The sequence below is a fragment of the Haplochromis burtoni genome, unplaced genomic scaffold (assembly GCF_018398535.1).
Source record: "Haplochromis burtoni strain Fernald_Lab_line unplaced genomic scaffold, NCSU_Asbu1 Contig_85, whole genome shotgun sequence".
Classification (NCBI taxonomy): Eukaryota; Metazoa; Chordata; class Actinopteri; order Cichliformes; family Cichlidae; genus Haplochromis; species Haplochromis burtoni.
In genome coordinates, this window is record NW_024582446.1 from 2,062,532 (window position 1) to 2,081,327 (window position 18,796).

At 40.6% G+C, this 18,796-nt stretch overlaps 1 protein-coding gene across 3 annotated transcripts in view; it reads left to right on the top strand.

The window, feature by feature from the left end:
- The window catches only part of sash1b (SAM and SH3 domain containing 1b), a 61,220-nt gene that overhangs the window by 27,678 nt on the left and 14,746 nt on the right, over nt 1–18,796 (top strand). Inside the window, exon 1 of one of the 3 annotated variants that reach the window (XM_042222426.1) lies at nt 17,128–17,289. The exons of the other annotated variants lie outside the window; for them this stretch is intronic. The gene's annotated coding sequence lies outside the window, so the exon portion shown is untranslated. Of the gene's footprint in view, nt 1–17,127; nt 17,290–18,796 lie in introns of those variants that run through there. 3 annotated transcript variants of the gene reach the window in all.

Genomic DNA, 18,796 nt, shown 5'->3' on the forward strand with positions numbered 1-18,796 from the left:
GCACAACACGCTGCAGTCTCTGTTTGTCCCTGATAGTGGCTCCAGCGTACCACACGGTGATGGAGGAGGTGAGGATGGACTCGATGATTGCAGTGTAGAACTGCATCATCGTCCGTGTTGGCAGGTTGAATTTCTTCAGCTGCCTCAGGAAGTACATCCTCTGCTGGGCTTTCTTGATGACGGAGGTGATGGTGGGCTCCCACTTCAGGTCCTGGGTGATGGTGGTACCCAGGAAGCGGAATGAGTCCACAGAGGTGATGGGGGTGTCAGTCAGGATGATGGGGGGGAGTGGGGCTGTGTGCTTCCTGAAGTCCACAATAATCTCCACTGTCTTCTGGGCATTCAGCACCAGGTTGTTGTGGCTGCACCAGGACACCAGACGTTCAACCTCCCTCCTGTAGGCAGACTCATCCCCGTCCGAGATGAGTCCAATAACGGTGGTGTCATCTGCAAACTTGATTAGCTTGACAGACTGGTGGGTGGAGGTGCAGCAGTTGGTGTACAGGGAGAAGAGCAGAGGAGAAAGAACACAGCCCTGAGGGGAGCCGGTGCTGATGGTCCGGGAGTCCGAGACATTCTTTCCCAGCCTCACATGCTGCTTCCTGTCCGTCAGGAAGTCAGTGATCCACCGGCAGATGGGATCAGGCACATTCATCTGGGAAAGCTTGTCTCGGAGATGGTCTGGAAGGATGGTGTTGAAGGCAGAGCTGAAGTCCATCTGCTGTAGGTTCCTGGGATCCGTCCACGGCATGCATTTTTAATTTCTCTTTGATATTTTGGCTAATTGGGGCCTGATGAATGTAAAAACAAAGAATTACCAGATTTTTTTTACCTTATTTTTGTTTTTAAGAAAAATGAGAGCCACATATGAGGATATTCGTTTAAAATTTTGATAGAACAGTAGCAGTATAATGTCCTCGTAAGTAGATATGGAGCAAATTTGAGTATTTTGGTCTAAATAAACCAAAATGTGATGTCCACATATGTGGACGCCAGGTCCTAGGAGGTTAAAGTTTGAAAAATCAACCACTGTATCGCTCAAATCATATTCTGTAAAGGCCCATCTCTACTAAAAGCACAGATAGACAGGATTAAACAAAATCAGTTTAAAAAGAGCTCTTAAATACAAACTGAATGGAAAAGAAGTAGTTAAAAATGTGCTGTGTGTGTGTGTGTGTGTGTGTGTGTCTGTCTGTGTGTGTCTGTGTGTCAGTCACACTATGCTTAACTCAGGACATGACATCGGTTTGAGATAAATTGAACTTTGAGACAGGGTCAGAAGACTGAGGTCATCAAAAGATGGATGTGTTCAGCAACAAGGCTCATTTGGTACTAAAGGGCCAAAAGTATGCTATACTGCCTTGTACCAATGTCTGAATCATGGATACAAGGCAGAATTGATTGATGCTTTCATGTTGCTTACATTAAATTCTGACTCTACCATCTGAATGTTACTGGAATTGTTTTTCCAAATGTCTGCTGTCCAATTTTTGGTGTGCCCCATGCAAATTGTAGCCTCAGTTTCCTGTTCTTGGTTTACAGAGTTGCACCTGGTGTGGTCTTGTGCTGCTGTAGCTCATCTGCTTCAAGGGTCAGTGTGTTGTGTGTTCAGAGATGTTTAGAGATTTACTGTTACTGTTGGATTACCTTCCTATGAGCTCAAAACAGTTTGGTCATTCTACTATGAAAGTTGGCATCTCTCTTTTGGATCCTTCATTGTAAACCCTAGAGATGGTTGTGTGGGAAAATCCCAAGAGAATTTTCACATTTTAATATTCTTGTTCAAATGTGGTTTTAATGAAAAATTGTACACTGATAACAGTAAAAATGGGTCATTGTTCTAAAGAGTCAGATATGATATAATTATGATGATTAGGGCTCCAAAAGTCTCTACAAACCCATACAAATTTTGTTTGGTTAGTACATATATCATTAACATCTAAGGAAACAAATTAATTTTTTTCATCAGTTTCTTTGGCCAGTGGATCAAAATTGTATACACTGTATTGTATTAACCATAAAAAACAAAACATCAAACTTGTTTGTTAAAGGAATATTTAGACCATTGCAATATCACTGTGATAACAGCATCATACACTGCATATAAACTGAACACCCAATGTGTTTTTAGATACAATAACTGCATCACACCAGTTTACTTTTTACACAGGCACAGACACTATACTCCCATCTCATTATAAATGGAGAACAGGTGAAATCTGTATCCACCTTCACATTTCTGGGCACCAATATCTCCGCCAAACTCATGTGGACCCACAACACCGACGCCCTTGAAAAGAAGGCCCAGCAGCAGCTGCTAATCCTCCATGTCCTGAGGTAGCATAGCCTGGACCAGCAGCTGCTGCTGGACTTTTATAACTTCTCAGTGGACAGCGTGCTCTCCTACTGCCTGGGTGTTTGGTTTGCAGGGGCCACTATTGAGAACAGGAAGGCTGTGCAGAGGGTTAAGTAACACTGCCCCATTGGCTGCCCTCTGCCACCCCTGGAGGCCATCGCCGGATCTTCCGGTCTCAGGAAAACCGGGGCACTCACAGGTGACCCCTGCATCCCGCCCACCACCTGTTAGACCCTCTGCCTTCCACACGGCACCTCATGGTGACTCACTGTTTGTGAGTCAGCCCTCCATGCACAGTTGGTGTGGAGCACCCACAACTTGTTGTACACGTACACTGACAAAACAAAAGGCTATTCTTTTCTATTCTGCATTACTGGATTTTGCACGAACATCTAATCTCATGCCTCAGTTTTTCTAGTTATATTGTTTGATTCAAATGCACTGCGCGGCACGGCTTTGCAGTGGTTTCTCGAGGAAGTCTTGTTTGTGCCAGTGTTTCTGCGCCTGCAGACAGGCTTCATCTCTTTGTGGGTCAGATCCACTGAGTGAATATTTATCATGCCTTGATGTTTCTCTTTAACGTGCGTCTGAACGTATCACTCAGCTGATGTTTATCAGTCGTCTCTCACTTGACGTTTTGAACTTTCAAATATGAGACTTCAAAGTGTTTGTTAATGAAACGTGCCCAAGATAGACCCGGCGAATTAGCATGTAGAAAGCATTTGAAGTGGAGTAAACTCGATAAAGCTCAGAGCCGCTGACATTTAGCTTTCGGCTTTTTAAAGTTCCTCTCTGGAGTCAGCCTGGCAGAAAAATTGATTCAAAGTGCAAGACATTTTACATGGTTGACATGAGACACAGACAGACCCGAGCAGGTTCAATCATGGATGTAAATCCATGAAGTAAAGGATAGCTTCTTGGCTTTTGGCTTAGTTTTTATTATTACAGCTTCCCACACTGGATTTTAGACATAAAGACTGACTTACTCTGCGTCTCGACATGTTGATATTTCTTTATTGTGCATGTGTGACCGTGGTTGAGAACAAATGGCTATTTAAGGCCTCAGAAGTCCAAGTGTGGTATATAATTTTCCTTTACCCAGAGGTTGATTCCTGTTGGTGGAGTTAAGATTAAATTGTGTCTTCAGGGTATGGAGATGGATTAGTGTCTTAAGCACATACTGTGTACAAAATGTGCCACATATAGAATCTCTTTCCTTCCTTGTCCCTAATATCTTTGTCAAGGTTGCAGCCATATCTGATGCACTGCGCCCTTTATTTAAGCACTTAATCACGTAATGGCTTCCGTAGGGGCCAATAACGTCGACATGAGAAACGTGACTGTGTTCATCTATTATCTTATTAACTTTGTGAAATGACATTTATGGTTTAAACTCACTGTATGTTGGAGGTTTTTTTTTCAACTGCTAACTTTAATGATCTGCATTCCTTTCTTATTTAATAAGATTAACTCCTCCTCACGTATGAATGACAGTACAGCACACAGAGTCTCTCTTGCAGCTCAGTGCCAACAAAGCTTCCTTGCACCTACAGTGTGAGATGCATTAGCTGGCATAAACCTGGTTGATGTTAGTGGTTTTAGGTCTAAAACATCACATCTATGCAGAGCAGAAACCATTATGTCATAACAATCAAATCAATATTTATTATTAGCAGTAGTCTGACAAAACTAGTTTCCCAGTGGGGATGATTTTAAACACATGCAGTTTGGATTATTTTCTCTTTTTTTGACATTTTGTTTCCATCTAATTGCACTTGAAATACTTCATGCATGTTCTGTTTGTCTAAACGTTAAAATCTTTGACTGAGGTTGACGAGATCTGTGGCGGGCGCAAAGAAACAAAACTACAAAGAAGCTCAAGTCATGCTGAAAGGAAGAAAGGTATCTCTATAACCACAGGAGCACCACAAACGTACACTGTAAACTTGCTGAAAGTTCGATTTATCATAGGACTGCTAGTTTTTATGTCATTTGGTACAAATGTTATAAATTTTTATCTCTCAGCATTAAACACAACATGAAACTGAGGATGGAGGAAATGAATGAAAGAATCAAATCACAAACAAAATATTAGATGTTTAAAGTGGATGATGGTGGTAGTTGTAAAGTAGCTTAAACCCCCAGATCACTGTCTTCTAATTCATCATGTATTCATCAAAATTTCTAGACAATTCGTCCCGGAGCAGTCAAGTTGTTTTATCCTCTAGTGAAGCTCAGACGGACTGTGCAAACATATGTCATGCCCGAAAGACATATTTGAATTCAGTTCAAACAAATAAAAGGTTGTTGTTGTTTTTGTTTTGTTTTTTAGATTAAATAGAGCTGAGTGTTTGTACACTGCATACTTTGACAGCAATGAAGGCTTTTACCCACATTTTGACTTGAAGGCAGACAGTTTGTTCCATAGTTTTATGTGGATTCCTACTTGGGTTACATGTGCATTGCTTCTACTATACAGCCATTGCCCCATTTACCCTGAATGGTCCCACCACAGCGTTTGGACCTTTGCCATGAATGAAATTTGATCCAGTGGATGTCCTCTTACTTCCATGCAGTGCTGCGATTGTAATTACATTTGACTTTTATTAGTACTCCCATCCATACACAATCACGTTCAAACTGTCAGTCTAACAACAGCAGTTTGGTCTCCATCCTATGCCATCTTATGTTTAGTATTGTATCAAGATTAGCTGTCTCATTAGATGTCCATTTAAATGATGTATTCATATAACCTTCATGTAACCTTAATGTTAACATTTGAACAACATCTGTGGTCCTCAGTCACTACTCGGTATGAGCTAATGATGCCCAGTGGACAAAGTCCACTGCGAAATGGAGTTATTTTCCGCTTCGCTGGTTAATCTGGCGGCTGTGTCAGTGTCGCACACGCTGGCCAGATTTTAAAGAGTGATGGAAAGCTGTTCAGAGGAGGAGCCACAGAAACTGACCATTTGCCAAATTCTTTGATGTCATCTTTTAATATAAATGAGAACTGTATTTGAAGCATAGTTTCTTTGTCTGCCTGAGAGTTTATTCCAAAAAAATGTGACCATGTTTACTTTAGTTGAATGTATTCATTTTCACAATGAGTAAAGTAATAAACAAAGCAAATATTGACCAAGATCTGTCATTCTGACAATTGTATTTGCAAACCAGAGCCTGCCTAGAGTGATGCTGTTCAGTTTCTACATTAATTAGAGCTTGTTATGCTGCAACACTGACAGTGTGCCATATAAACAGCTGCTCCCTTGTACCTGTATAAGCTCCAGTCAGTCGCTGCAGAGATGTTTTGGCTCATTTTTTTTTTGGCCGCTCTCTCTGTTTGGTTTGAGTTAAACCAATAGTAAGCCAACCTTTCCTCACAGCTAGATAACCATAGCGTTATTATTTTAACGTGTTCCCAGCTGTCTGCATGGAAACTGTGTGGTCTAAACAACCTCTGCATGTTTCTAACTTATACCTATTTTTAAAAAGCAAACATAGCGAAAGGATGTGGGTGTTCCAGTGATAGTGGTGATAGCAAATCTACAAAGAAACGCAAACTGTGCATATCTGTGAGAAATGACAGGAAACTGTACGACAGGTATTGTATCTGCTGGGCCTGCAGGATGGACAGAGCAAATAAAAGAATTACCCTTCTAACCTTTGGTGAAGCAGAAGTTGACAGGTGACCTTCCTGTTTGATTTCATCTGTTAAATGTTTGCATAAAAGGAAAAATATGCACATGATAATAACAGACTGTAGTTGTTTTTCTTTGCAATAGTCCAAGTCATATTGGTTTGAAACATTTGATGTTATTCATGCAACAGTCTCCTTTTCGATCAACCTGAAAACTACAGGGGAAAATAAAATGCGAGCTGGTTGTGTTTCTGCGGGGTGTTTGCTAATCTGTGCTTGTATCAGCAGGATCCAAAGGCTTGCAGCCAGTGCATGGCCAATTGCAGCAGTAAACAAGCTAACTCAAAAACCAGGGTCATTTAGATCTCGCCACACATAATTACACTGCCAAATGTGGCAGAGAGGATCAGAGGTCTGCAGCTGAGTCTGCGTTTTAAAAATGCTTTTGTCTGCAAGCTGATTTGTGGTTCAAAATATGTCACTCGAAAATGGTCTCAATATTTATTAAAGAATTAATCAGCAGCTATTATTTATTTTAAAATGGTTAAACAGTAGGGGAAATACTAATGGCTGACAATCCTTACACCTAATACACTAAACTGGAGGGGGGTTTTTTGGCCATTTTTCTCATTGTGCAATTTATGCATTTATATTCACAAACTTTCCATGTTGTTCCGTCTTTCCTTTCATTCTCCTAAAAACAAACCCATCTGAAAGCATTTCTGTGCGGACTTGTTGAACGTTATTCGCATGTGAGAATAGAGTTTCACATAAATTGATTCATGCCCTGTCTTGGGAAATTGACAAATAGGTGAGTTCATGTTTTCTTGGCTCTGGCAGAATGTGCCATGCCTCTCTTCATGGAGATTTCTGCCTTGGCCTGTTTGTGTTGGATCAATCACACCCAGTTATCTAATATGGATCAGGTTTTGCATGCTAAACGAACAACTTTTTGCACTAAAATGTGTTTACATTTCTTGTCACGTATTGCAGTGCTACATCTTTTGCCGTTCTTGTTGTTGTAGTTCAATTAAATTGAGGTCGGGAACATTCAGCATCTGACAATGACGCCTTAAAATCTTCAGATTCTTTGTGCATACACTCACCTTCTTCATGGCACAAATTCAACAAGATTGCTGTAACACACTCAGAGATTTTGGTCAATATTAATGTGGTAGTATGACACAGTTGCTGCAGATTTGTCAGCCTCACATCTGTAAAGCAAATCTCCTTTTCTACCACATCTCAAAGGTGCTTTATTGGAGTACACTGAACTCATTCTCATGTTCAAGAAACCAGTTTGAGATTAATTGAACTTTGTAACATTCTCAGTTGGTACTCAGTGTTGATACAAGGCAGAATTAATGCCTGTGTGTTGTTTGTGCCAATTTCTGACCCTCCCATGTCAGAATTCAGCATAAGTCAAGACTCCTTGCAATAACCCACATTTTCCAATCATCTGTTGTCAAATTTTGGTGAGGCTGTTAGAACGGTAATCTCAGTTTCCTGTTCCTGATGACCATCCTGTCTGTCACCAGCACCCATGCTACATCCAAAGTCACTTAAATTACCTTTCTTACCCATTTAGACTTCAGCAGATGTTCTTGACCATGTCCAAATGCCATTTGGTTGCTGCAATATGATTGGCTGATTAGATATTTGAGTTAGCAAGCAGCTGAACCTTTAAAGTGGTTGGCAAGTGCACGTCTGATGGTACTAGGCTTATAAATATGCAGGTATTGTCCTGAATTAGTAGTCAGGACTTTGGTTTTCACTGCACTATATTATTTCTTTATATTTAAATGATTCTACTACCAAGTTCCCATCTGTGCATGGCTGTAGGACTTTTCTGCATTCTAAAGAAATTTCTTCCCGTCTTACTCACCTTTATTTCACCTCTAGGATTAAAGGTAAGTCCAAATGTACCTCTAGAGAGACTGCATGTAATAATCTTCTGTAATAACACTGTTTAAAACCACGGTCTTACATTGGAACCTCTGAGAATAGATGACATAATAGGCTAATTCCTCTTTTAATGTATCCTCTGACTGTAGTCTGAAGTGGCAGGCAGGCTGGGTGACATTTCTAAAGAAATAATGGAGAAAATTATTCCTTTTAGAAATGTTGAGCCCGAAGGAAGAAAGATAAAGACGAACAGTGGTGAGAAAAATGGGCCAAAAGCGATGAGAATAAGCAAAGCAGGAAGGAGAAAGTCATTTAAGAAAGGGGTTGCATGTGATGATGAAAGTGCTAGAGTGAGGGGTAGAGATAGTCGTTCTGTATGTATGATTAGTAGTTATCAATTGATGTAAAATGCATTTAGGAGCCACTTAAAGTATTATGTGGATTGTAGAGTCAGCTGTGCAGGTAGAGAGCTTACAGTGCATTCATTTGATTATTGAATTTCTTTTCCTGAGTGCTTTTGCTTGTTTTTGATACGGTTTAAGCATTTTGCATTGTTAAAGTTAATATAACACTTATACAACATGGCTCCTCAGATGCTCTCATGCAGGAACTTATTTTTATGTGACATTTTAGTTAGTTGAGAGGGGACTGATAATATTTAAAGAAAAACAGAAAGAAGTAGAAATAGTTGTAGAATGATTAACATAGTGGCAGTTGTGTTTTTATCTAATGAAAGTTGTTGTGAAACCATTTAAGTTCGAAAATACAATTTGTAAAAGGTCATTTTATCTGAATCGTATACATTAGTTATAAAAGGTAAAGTTACAACAGGCCTAGAGCTGCCTCTGAGAGTCTACAGTTAACATGTTAAATGCAAAAATTCATGACGGCACAATTAGAAAAAGACTGAAGTATGGCTTGTTTGAAAGGTCGTCTCGTGCATTTTCATGTAACATTTTAGAGAAGCAGACGGGGAGAAAGCTTGTTCTCTCTTAAAGGACATGACAGCATGCATTTAGGGGGGGAAACAATCACAGCGCATCGGAACAAACACTTCATACCAGCTGTCAAACACGGAGGTGAAGGGCTGATAATTTGGGTTTGTTTTGCAGCTGCAGGACCTGGACACTAAACAGTCATTGAGATGGCCATGAACTCCTCTGTAGACCAAAGTATTCTAGAGTCAAATGTGAAGCCATCTGTCTGACAGCTAAAGCTTGGCTGAAACTGGATCATCTTACAGGATCTTGATCTGAAGATCATCAAACAGGGGCTGAGAAAGAAAAGATTGGATTGACTGGTTGCAATGGCTCAGTCAGTCCAAGCCCAGACCACAATTGAGATGCCTTTGCAGGACTTTGAGCTGTGCATAAACAAATGCCTGCAAACCTCAATGAATTGGAGCGACATTATAAAGACGAGTAGGCCAAAGTTCCTGCACAATGATGCGAGGGACTGATAAGGTAATACAGAAAAGGATTTCTTAGTTATTTCTAGTGAAAGTAGTTCTGCAAGCTGTTGATTCATGGGGTCTACTTAGTTTTTCAAAACACTGCAGAGAATTCAGTGAAATTCTCTTTTTCACGACTGTTTAATGAAGCCATTTAAAGTTTTATCCTCACAGTATAGCTAGTTTCATATTTACCAAGGAGGTAATTATAAGTACAAGCTTATATTAGTGTTTATGTGCATGTCATTCGGTTTACAAACAAGATCACTTGAAGAGTTTTAAATGAAATTTGATAAGATTTGTAAGGGTATAGAGTGAGGAGATGTTAAGTTTATTAAGATTTGGCTTCCATCGAAGGTCAACTCGATGATTTATTAGCCAAAAATGGACAAAAACCAATATAACTTAACAATCATGGTTCTTACAAGTGTGGTGTGGTGTATATTTTCAACATATGAAGTTAAAGCATAGAGTTAAAATACCATGTGAGATTTGATATCTGATGTCTATTTCAAGGTCAAGCTTTTAAAAACTGTTTCTTGTTTGTTTTGACAACATAGGAATAATGGGAATACAATGTCTTTTAAATGTCTTCATAAATGTATGTTATGTCTGAGTAAATGTAACTGGCTTTAAAAGATTCCTTTGGCTCTAACTAAACCCTCATTGGGAAACAGCAGGAAGAAAAAAAACATCATTTTCACACTGTGCAACAGCCACTGTGGCTTTTTACTATTAAATAAATATTTTTAAATTACATGAAACTTTAATAGGGTATATTGATTGAAGAGTGAGGATGAGAAAATCTCAACACTTTACCTGATGTCATCTTGGGGGAAAGGGCAGATACTGAGCAAGCAATCAATTCTGGTGAGTGACTATGTATATTTACTCACTAAGCCAGAAATGTGAAGCATTTTGTCATGCATTTTTTTTCCTTTACCATAACCCCCTTTGTTTTAGACATAAAAATAAGTGTAAGGAAAGTGCACTACGTTAGAGTTAAGTATGCTTTCACTGTAATATTTTTACAGTGTTGATGTGAATGTTTGAACATAAGAAATCAAGTTTTAAAAGCTGCATTACAAGAAGAGCATCACAAGAACAACCACTGATGGAAATACCTTTCTTGAGTGTTTGTCTTGGAGTTTTTCATGACATCAGAGCATGTTTGACTAGCTGCGGTTTACGTCCATTAATGGCTGAAAGGTGGATGTCCTTGGAATGACAGTGGAGGAGACCAATAAACCACACTGAGAGTTTGGAGGAGGCAAATCGAGTTGGACAGGAATGGTTGTCAGCAGCTCTGTATGCTTCTGTCATAAGAGGCATGTGCAATCAGTGAGAACAGTTTTCTGAACATGGGAATCTCATCATTGAGGCTTGAAGATCCAGGTCCCTGACAAAAAGATCTCCCAGAGGAGAAAGCCATCTGGCGTGTGTAGAGGAAACACTGGATCTGGCTAGACAAAGAATGTCAGGAATATCTTACTCAGGAATTTCCACAGTGAGCTTTAGTTGCTTCCCAAGAAAATGTAGTTCAAATGCACGTCACTCTCCGTGAAGCATGGCTCATTGCAAGGTAAATAGTCTTCTGTTTGTGTCTAGAGTCAGGTCAGCCAAGTATGTCAACTGCCATCTGATGTTATTAGCCTATTACAGAGTGTGGAATTACATGCATCTTGTTGCGTACTGCGTTTGACCTCCTTCCTTCAGAACTGCCTTCATTCCACAAGGTATTAGAAACATTCCTCAGATTTTGGTCCATATTGACATGATGGCATCACCCAGCTGCTGCAGATTTCTCAGCTGCACATTCATAAGAAACTCACTTTCCACCACATCCCAAAGGTGCTCTGCGGGATAGAGATCTGCTGACAGTGGAGGCCATTTGAGTACAGTGAGCTCATTCTCATTTTCCACTCATTTTAAGTGATGCTCATTTGGTACTAAGGACCCCAAAGTGTGTCACAAATGTATTCCCCACATCATTACACTACCATCGTCATCAGCCGGAGCTGTTGATACAAGGCAGGGTGGCTCCATGCTTTCATGTTGTTTGCACTAAATTCTGAGCTTATCTTAATATTGCAGCAGAAATCACGACTCGCCATACCAACAGCATCTTTGCACTCTTTTCCAAGCTTTTGATGAGCCAATTGAGTGATCAACATATTAAATATTTGCATTAACAAACAGTTGAACACGTGTACCTAATAAAGTGGTTGGTGATTATATGTATATTTTTAGCGGATCCTTGGGCTAATGTGGAAATCGTACCATCATAGGTGTTATAGCACAGTGGTCCCCAACCCCCGGGCCATGGACCAGTCATTTGGTACCAGGTCACGAGAGTTGAGGCTCGGGTGTGAAATTTATGGTTTTCTTTTCCCGTGTTGTAGTCGTGTGTCTTATTTTGAAAGAAATGTTTACACGTTACCATAGCAACCAGAGAGCATAAAGGGGGCAGAAAGGAGGATGTTACTCTCAATGTTGTTGGCGCGTTTCAGGAAGCTGCTGCTAATAAAGTTAAACAATTACACAGTGAATTCATTTTTAATTTTATATTTAGAAAATACCACAGTTTTTGTCTTGGTTGTATCATTTTATTTTGCTGAATTTATCCACGATACCATGAAAAAATTGTCTGACATTAAACCGGTCCGTGGCGCAAAAAAGGTTTGGGATCGCTGTTATAGCATACTGCTTCAGCTCTATGGTTTACCGATCGTCTGTTGCAGCTGAGCATGGAGGTGGTATTATTATGTTGCTAACTAGTTTTTTAAATTCACTGCTAACAAATTATTTTTGTTTTTCTGTATAACCCAAGAATATCAACCTGTATCAATACTGGAGTTGTGTATTGCACTGGTGGCCTTTCTGGGATGTTCCCCATCTCTTAAGCTGTGTGAGCTTGGGCAGGCTGATGGCCACTCCCAACCTCTATGGTCCCTTATCTTGGGAAGCGGATTCTTGTTTGGACATGTACAGAGTGATTGGTGTAGACAGGCAGCAACCAGTTTGCATATTCAGAAAAAGGATCTATTAGGAAACATCACTATGAACAAAAACGGTTACTGTTATAGAAGTGTATTTATGTTGACATACTGCTTCGTCTGGATTGTTTGTGCATCAGTTGTCTTCCATCAGCTTCTGCTTGTTAGCAGAGTTCGACTCAAAACTTGGAAACATACTGTGCCGGTTTTATCAATATGTAACCGTTAACTCCCAGAAACTTTTAGCTTTAATTGGATTTTTTTTAATGTTATGGAAGACCCCTTTCCACCACAAAAAAAGGATCCATAACTCGAAATTTCGAGTTATTTTCTCGTAATTTTGACTTACTTTTCTCAAAACTTTGAGTTAATAGGTCGAAATTTTGAGTTAGCGCTGCTAATCAGTAATCTACGTGAATGACGTCATTTCCTTGTTACCCGGAAGCTGAAGCCCTCAGCTACAAATGCTACAGCTAAGCTACCAGTATTACATCCAGTCATGAATCCACAGATTGCTGAGTATTTTCAGCGTGGCTTCAAAAATGATGAAATCCTTACTATCCGCAAACGTACTCGCGAAAGCGCCAATTTGTTGCGATCCGGTTTTGAGTGAGCATTAGTCTGCGCATATGCTTTCGGGTAACAAGAAAGTGACCTCATTCACGTAGATTACTGATTGGCAGGGCTAACTCTAAATTTCGAGTTATGTTTCTCCAAATTTTGAGTTAATAAGTTAAAATTATGAGTTAATAAGTCAAAATTATGAGTTAATAAGTCAAAATTTTGAGTTAATAAATCGAAAATTTGAGTTATTGATACTTGGGGTTTTTTTGGGGGGGGGGGTTTTAGTGGCAGAAACGGGCTTCCATAGATGTTTTAAATTGGTGATTTAAAAAAAAATTAAGTACATTTTAAAAAAGTTGTTAGGTTTCTCTCTTGTTCCAAAGCATATATTGATTTCAAAACTGAGCCTTCTCATATTCTTGGTATTTCTTATGCACTTTTATTTGACTGGCAGATTAAATGTTAAAATAACAGAATTTTACCAGTCTGTGCTTACTCACTCATCCTAGGTTGCTCTAATCTGTTCTCTGGCCAAAGGTCTAGTCTGCTGCTACTCTTCATATCACTTACTGCTGTGCACTGTGCTGTAAGGTTTTTCAAGTCAAGCGAAATCCTCCTCTCCGTGTTTTTCCCATGACATGTTTAAAAGAGAAAAGCCCACCAGAGGGTTTTTTTCTCTCCTGCTTTTAGGCCACTTTGCTTGCTTTCACACCATGAAGAATGACCTCATTCTGAGGCTTCGCGATCTTACGTTTCGTGATTGACAGCTACCCTTGACTCCTGCGTTGCGTCTCAGGAGGATCAGCGGGTGTCGGGCTCTCGTGAGGGGTGAGCGGAGCCCCTTACCCGATGCAGCCATAGACGTTGCGAGCTGACTCTCACATCTCGAGGGAGCGCAGCGCAGCCGCACAAGGGTAATTACCCGAGCACTGGGGTGAGGGGCAGATGAAGTGATTTCAGCACTTTTGAATTAAATATGGTCCAAGGAACATGAGTAATCCACAGCTACTTCATGACAAACCCAGAACCATTCACAGAGCCTTTTACGACGTATGAATACACATGGCGTTTCTTGGTATGAACTTTGTTGAATTTTAAAGGAGCGGTATGCACAGTTTTTGTTTTGTTTTTTTCTTCTTTCTTTCTTGTTCTCAGCAGCCTTGAATTAAACATGCTCGAAGGAATGGGAACAATCTACATGCCGCTCAGACCACAAACGCACTGCCATCCAGCAGGGATTAAATACACAGAGGATTTCCATCCATGTAATTTAACTGAAATTTAAAGGAGATAATTCGCCATTTAAACTTTGAATTAAACATGCTCCAAGGAGCAGCGACAATCCACAAGATACTTCAAAACAAGATCTTTTATAATTATACGTGATACATATTTCCAGATGTGCATTGTGTTGCAGTTCATAGCCAGGTGGTTGTTGGAGTCTGTAGTTTCCTGTGTGATTTCAGCTAATGTTTAAAATCCCATTGGGATTTGCAAGAGTTAGTCTTGTAGACAAAAGGTTGGTTCTGTGCCTCCTGTCTGCCCTTTTAATCTTCTTAGGCGTTTCACATGCACCCTTTTTTTTTAATCAGGGTCCCTGGCTGCTTTCCCTTTGTGGCATGATCTTTATATTTGTCTCCATTGCCTGAAGACAACAGGGGTGGTTTTAATCGGCTTTTTTTTTTCTTTTCTTTTTTTTCTCTTCGAAAAATCTGTCCATGCACCTTCTTGCAGTGTGAGAAAACCTGCTTGCAGTCAATTCTGTTTTATTGCAGAAGGACCAAAAAGTCCTATGCAGTGAAGCTAGCCTTTTGTATCTGTAAGCAGTTGCTCAGTGACTGACAGCACGAGAAGTGGGAACAGAGCTGTGTGCCTGAGACCTCGCTAATGCAGTTCAAACAAGGCCAGGTATCCTCCTTTCCTTCTGTCTGTGTGTGTGACTGACAGCGTGTATGTCATAGTGTGACCCTTCTCATCAAACTCCCCTTTGGGACTTGTCAAAATCCACTTAACCACTCAGACCTGAATAGTTAAGCTCTTCCACTGATCCTTTTTTTTTTTTTTTTCCCCCTCTCTCTCTTTAGGGGACCCTTGGGCTGTCGATCTAGACAAGGCCTTTAGGTATTCTGGAATAATTGTCACACTCCACACACTAGTGTTTTAGGTTATAATAAATATTGCTGCTGTCATCTTGAAGCTTTAAAAATGTCTTTTATTTAAGTATAGATAATGCAAATTTAGGCATCTTTTAGCTTGTCAACAACACAAAATGTACAGACTGTATAGATAAAAGCAGCCGTAGCAGTTGAACCATTGGAGCAGAATAAAGTAACATCCTCAGGATATATTTTATGTATGTAGCATTATGTGAATACAATACAGACTGATAGGAAAGATATATGCGCTGTAAATATAATGTTAAACGTGTTTACTAACACAATAACTGTACAGAAGTGTACATTTAAATGCAATCAGTGATTCCCCTACAATTCAAGGAGGAGAGCATTTGAAATCCTTATGATTCCAGTTTTAATATTTAATCTCCTGTGTGGTCTGATTAAGACCTTTCCTGTACAAACAGGACTGGATAAACTCATCATTTCTACTGCTATGGTCACATTTTAGGTGCACCGTCTCAGCTAACTAATATTATATTCTGTATTTAATTTTTATATGCAGCTGATGAACAATGATAGGTGCGATGACATGATTTGCCTTTGAAAGATACGCAGATGAATGTGTCTCTCGCACGGAGCGATCTCCTCGGGGATCAAAGCTCAGAGGAGCGCTCGGGCACACAGAGCTGGCGCGCACACAGTCAGGAGACTTGACGGTGATAGAAAAGGAGATGGCGTCAATCTCTGGCTTCTCCTGTGCTCCGAGGTGACAAGCAGCCCGCCGCTGTGTAGCCAGGCGGAAAACTGCCCTTTCTGGCATCAGTTGCCTCGGCCCTTTGGCACCGCACGCTCAACGTAGCCCTCGAACATCTCCACCATCCATCTGCAGCTCGGCATAATCTGCAGCCTCCTGCCACTGATCTGACTCTGGTATTGGTACCTCCTGCTGCTGCTGGTACTTGCTGCTCTGGAGTCACTGGTCAGTCACGCAGGATGAATAATACACACAGTAGGGTCACGATTAGACAAAGAGAGTCTGGGTTAATCTGACTGACTAATACTGCAAGCAAATGAGGTCACCGCCTTGATACCTATACTTAATGCTCAATGTAAACATGTCTTTTTTTATGGAGATAAACTACAGCAGTGAGCACAGAGGAAACATTACTGCTTCTATTTTTTTTATTTTTATCTTTTATGGCACTTCAAACTACTATGTCCAGTTTACTTGGCTCTTCGTCCCACTGTCATTACCTTCACCGCCCTTTTATGTGGCGGCCCAGTAACTAATAGTTGGGGAGACAGAGCTGCTATTTGCTGCCACCTGCTGGTGAATTAGGGCAAAAACTGTATGCTGGCTGACATCTGAGGACCATCCGGATTATTGATCTGTCATATGGATTGTTTCTTTGTACCTTTTCATTATGGTTCATGTTTATTCCCTTTTCTGTAAGGTGATCATTAAAGAGGAAAAAGACTGCTGGGCTCTTCTTCAACACTTGTAATTTTTCAAAATAACTTTTCATCCAGTCCAGCTGTGAATGTTTGGATTAATTTTTCTATTCAATCGTAGCAAATACATTCAGCTAAATGAATGTCAGTAATAGCTGTTTTTGTACTGCTGTTAAATCTATTAGTAGTATAGATAAACTTGTGCTGTCCTTTTAACCAGCTATACCAATTACTACTAATCTCTTTTGACACTTACCGATTTATTTTAATCATTTATAGATGCACTCATTTAGTTGGTTTACTAATCTTTCCATTCATCCCATGCCTACAGCAGAAGTACCCCCTGGGGTGCACATCTGCTAAGGTGTGATCTGAAGAGCCTCCATATCAGCAGAGGGAGACATTCATGACCAGCAACCACACTTGAAAAAAATCCCCTGATGTATCACTCTCCCAACTCCACTGCAGACATAAACATGCAGCCACACTTTCATACACTGAGAGGTGGTGGTTTATTTGAACATGTGAGTCAGCCAGTCCCTGTGGGCTGCAGCTGGAGAGAGTACAGTGCCCCACCCAGCAGCAGCAGCAGCGTCAAATGTGGTTGTAACTCCCCCAACCTGCCCTCCCCCTCTCCCCCTCTAATTTATGCACGCTGGACTGCCCTCCCCTTTACTTCAGGATGTATTGTCCTCCACTCTTTAAACTGAGTTAAGTATTCAAAGGGAGCCATTCACTTACAGAACTGTGGTGGAACTAAAGAGCAACTACTGGATGGCTGCTGTTGGCACACAGATGTCTTGTTTGCGGTGAGTGTATTTTTATGTATGTCCCGGAATGCGGCGCTATGGTCGGAGTAGGTAGTTTTCTGTAGATTAACAAGAGGATCTCTGAATTCGTGTTGCCTTTTTTCTGCTCTTGGTTTTTGCTTTTGAATCTTTCTCTGTGCTTTCAAATGCTTTTGTTAGTAAGTTATTAACCAAGTCGGTGCTTGTCCTCACATGATCCTTTGAAACATCACTCAGTGTAATGTGTTGAAGGCATGTAGTGATCTTTATTAGGTCCCCTGCTGAACTGTAACCGTACAGTGTCATTTGGTTTGAATTAAGCTGTTCAAATCAAACACAAGGCTTTAGTAAATAAAAGGTTGTTAAAATAGATGCAGACATGGACTTTTTCACATTGTAGATCTGGTGATCAGAGCACAGAACCTAACTCAGATTTCACTAATTCACCTAAAAGAAGATCTTATGATCTTTAGAACTATGTCGACCTTCTCATACTCGACATATTGACCTCTGACATAACGTGACCTACAGTTCTGTCTCAGAGCAGGATAAAAAAAATAATTTGCTGGTACTTTGTGACCCAGGTGTGGTTAAGGCAAGCCAGAGGAACTGTAAAAACACTCATTAGACACTCTTGGTCCTGGGGGCATGTGGATCTTTTGTCTGCCCATGAGATGCTTATTGCTCGAGAAACGTGACACCACGCTCTCCTTTTCCAGCCTCTGTGGTTGATGTCTCATGCTACAGTTTTGGCGCAGACTCTGCTAATTTGGAAACAGTCGAATTTCAAGCACGCTGCAGTATTTTTGTCAGTCATCTCCGAGGAAGAATGTGCGAGATTGTTTATTCGATTTAACGTTCAGCTCACTTTTCTGACTGTATACTTAAGTTGTGTTTAGATTTGTCTATAACAGGGAAGTATACACTAGACATCCACCATGTGTAATAAGCACTTAGGGCGCCGCAGTGTCATGTGGCTGCTTTACAATGGGCTGTTTATGTGAACCAGTGGCAGTCGGAGGCAGAAGAGCGACTGCAGCCAGGCACAGTGCAGAGCTTCTCAGTCGGCCTAAGCCTTGTTCCTCCTCTATATGAAAAGCAGCCAGATTTTCAAGCCTTCTTGGACTCGGGGGCATGTCATTTACCAAATGAATGGGCCTCTCTTCTGGACAGTTGAGGCAGTCAGAGTCCATCATGACACAAGACAAGTGGGCCCACAGTATTACTTTTCACTGCAGAGGGCTGTTTTCTGCAGGCCCATTTGCATGCCTTCAGGATATGGCATGAGTGAAGCAAGATAATAAACATGCGTGAAACAGCTTATGAACATTCTGGACGGCGATTACGAACACAGTTTGACTTAAATCATGACTAGACGTCATGACCAGCTGTCTTCCTACATCTTCTGTTTTTGCAGGTTTACCATCGCTGTTGATTTCTGACATTTTCATGCACAGTTGTTAATTACATGGGGGGAAATTAGTAGACTCACTTACTTTACTCACTAAATTTAATTAGATTTTATCCA